Source organism: Pteropus alecto, unplaced genomic scaffold (assembly GCF_000325575.1).
Source record: "Pteropus alecto unplaced genomic scaffold, ASM32557v1 scaffold25, whole genome shotgun sequence".
NCBI lineage: Eukaryota > Metazoa > Chordata > Mammalia > Chiroptera > Pteropodidae > Pteropus > Pteropus alecto.
The window spans coordinates 32,285,767-32,289,165 of NW_006441955.1; the positions used below are offsets into that span (position 1 = coordinate 32,285,767).

The 3,399-nt window shown below is 38.4% G+C and overlaps 1 pseudogene; it reads left to right on the forward strand.

Moving 5' to 3' along the window:
• Positions 1 to 3,075: 3,075 nt before the first annotated feature.
• Positions 3,076 to 3,194, forward strand: LOC112485961 (annotated as a pseudogene).
• Positions 3,195 to 3,399: the final 205 nt, after the last annotated feature.

Genomic DNA, 3,399 nt, shown 5'->3' on the forward strand with positions numbered 1-3,399 from the left:
GTCCCCAAGTTCCATGAGTTTCTTTGCTATTTCTTAATTCCTAATGTAGATCATCTCCTTACTCATACCAAAGCTACATGTGCAGGGCCGGCCACATAGTAAGTCATTGTTAGCGAAATCATGGATTATAATTTTTCGTCTTTTTTTTTCCTTTTGGATGTAATTATATCAGTAGTATGGTTATCTTATTCTGAATAGATCAATTTGTGTTAATGCATGTTTCTTGTGAGTAAAAATGAGGGAGTATATTAATCATGTCTTTAAAAACACAGATTGTTCAGTAGACTAAACCTTTTAAAATAAGGAGCCCATGTTGGAGGGGAGGTTGCTAATCAAAAGAGTCCTTGCTAAGAAAAAGGTTGAAAACTGCTGAAGTCTAATATGTTTTCTGCATCCCTCTCTCTCTCTCTCTCTCTCTCTCTCTCTCTCTCTCTTTCTCTCTCTCTCTCCCCATCCCCTCATTTAATTAAGTATCTCTATGAAATAATAAAAGCATGAAAGTCTCTGAATAGTAGGTTCAATGGTGGAATGGGAAGCACTACGCCTGGCTGGTGTAGAACGCATGGTTGAGATGTAATCTTTTATGTGCAAACTTAACGTGCCAGTTGTTTTATTTAGAGAGAGAGAGGAGGGGGGATGCATTAGAGAGAAAGTCCACAGCATAATTAGGAAACAATCAACACGTTTTTCTTGCTGTCCTAATTTTTTCTTCACTTTAAAATGCTCCATTGAGTTTAATTAAACTTGCCCTAGGCTTATAAGCCTAGCAAACTGGGGAACATTTTTTTTTTTTTCAAACTCGCTTTTCTGTCAGAAAGGTTTTCTTCAAGCTGGCCCAGTACTGCTCAACTTCAAGGTTTCAGGGGATGTTAAAACAACTGTAACCAAATTAATGTAGATTATCTTTATTTTTTTCCTATTGATTTGAGCAGAGGGGACGGGAAGCACCGCCAAACAAAAGACTTCTACAAGGTTATTAAGGATGCTTGGTTTGGGAAGCAGAGAGTGGGAAGATGATTTCATGTGGTTATGAAGGAAAGTGAAAGAGAAGGGTGACGGGGATATGCCAATAATGAATAATTACTGGTATTTCGGTGGACTGCTATTACGAATGCCATTCCCTTCCTGCTTTTTGGATGTCAGCATCCGGTTTGCTTTAAGGAATTGCCATCTCCCCATTCCAAGTGGTTCCAGTGGGACCGTTAGCTATTTTCGTCCACCCTCCAGGAGCCTCGACTCTCTTGCAAAGAGCTAGATGGGCATGTGACCATAGTAGACCAGAAAGACTCTTATTCTCTCTCCCATGGGAATTTAGACCTTGATCAGATAAACACATAACCAGGAGTTTGGCATAATTTATTCTAATGGTAAAGCCATGTAGAGCTTGTCCCTAGGCCCTGTCTAAAATTCCTTAGAGTCACCAAGATTCTAGTTCTTTCTGAATTCCAGGTGCTCAATTTTTGGTTGGATTTTGTGAGTTCTTCAGTATTTATATTAGTTAGATTTTACTTGTTTAGCTAAGGTAATGGACAATCCCCAAATCTCAAGGGTTTACAACAACACAAATGTATATCTTACTCATGTTAAATATTGCCTACAGGTTTCCTGAAGCTCTTCTCCATATACTCTTCACTCCAGGTTGAAGGTACAGCTTCTGTTTGGGAACTTGTCACTTTTGTAGCAGAAAGAGAAGCAGAATGAGGAAATCACAAGATTCTTGCTAAACCTTCTGCTTGGGAGTGATATATATGACCTCCACTCACCCCTACTTGGCCCAGGCAAGTATAATATCAGAAGGGCTGAAAGTATAATTCTCATCCAAGGGAGAGCCTAATAGACAGAGACCAAAAAAGAAAGGCAGAAGACACTTTTGAATAGTAATATGATTTAAGCTTCAGTTCTGCCATGTTTTAACTGTGCAAATGTGGAAAAATTACTTAACCTTCCTGAGCTTCAGTTTCTTGAAAGCAATTTTCATTTCTTGAAAGCAATGCTCAAGAGTGTCCAGTCCCCTTTTGGGGACACATGGAAAACCAGACATGAATGCACTATGTGATCAGTCCCTGCTAATGAAATAAGAAGATGTGATTAGTATTACTTCCAGGATGAGATAGTGATAAGCCATGTGAAATTCTCCAGACTCTCTCTTCCCCTGCTGCAGTGACTGAGAAGACCAGAAGTTCCAACTGGCACAGGTATAAGATATTAGAGTCTCTGTCAACTTGAGTCTCTGAGTGACTTTATAAAGCAGAGTAAAGTCCCTGCTATTGACCCAAGATGGACAGCATGGTGAGAGAAAAATGACAATATTTTATTATGCTAAGCCATGGATGTTGAGGTTAATTTGTTTCTTCAACATAACCTAGATTTTACTAACTAGAAAGAAATTGATAATAGTATAATCATCATTTCTGCTATTAAATTCCTCCCTGTTTGAAATACCTAGAGTGGGTTCTGTTTCCTACACTGACCTTACTGATATGGGTACTTAACTCAACTAAGATATGATAAAAAGAACTTCTTACACAAAGTAATGCCAGAACTATGTCTAAAAGAATGAATAGAATAAGTGAAGTAAAGGAGAAGAGGCATTGCAGGCAAGTTTATAGCACGAACAAAGGCACAGAAGCAAGGAACAGCACCATGGGGATCTATGTTCAATTCCGTTTGCTGAAGTTCTAGAAAATTAAGTTGGAGAGATAAATAAGAAATTTTGTGCTCCGTTAAGAAGATTGGAGATGGAATATCTTGTGTCTAATATTAAGGTGCATAAAATTACATTACATCAAGGCAATAAAAAAGTCATTGAAGGATATCAAAAGAGAAAGAAAAGAGGTGGTCACACATGAATTTTAGATAAATTCCTCCATCTGCTACATAAGAGGTAAATTCAAGGGATGAGTTGGCAGATAAAATGAGTACTAGGAAGCTGTTTAAGAAGGCTATTTCAGTAGTCCTAGAGAAAGGTAATGAAGGCCTAAACTAGAGAAGTAGAGGACATCAGAGTGGGGAACAAATTCTAAAATATTCTGGATATTCAATCAAGAATACTTGTTGAGCAACCGAGCATTGTGGTGAAAAGGCCATGCCACCCTGAACAAGCCCGATCCCGTCTGATCTCGGAAGCCAAGCAGGGTCGGGCCTAGTTAGTACTTGGATGGGAGACCACCTAGGAAGACCAGGAGCTGTGAGTGTAAAAAATAAGGGATTGTAAACTGACAAGGTCCTTGCAATCTGTGAGATTGACCAAGGGTTGCCTCGCCTAAAAAAAAAAAAAAAAATGATTCTCAGGTTTTTAACTTGGATGACTGTTGATATTATTGGAGGAACAGGTTGACATAATTGATTCAATTTTATATTTATTTATGTTGAAGCATTAAGGGTATATCTAGATAGATA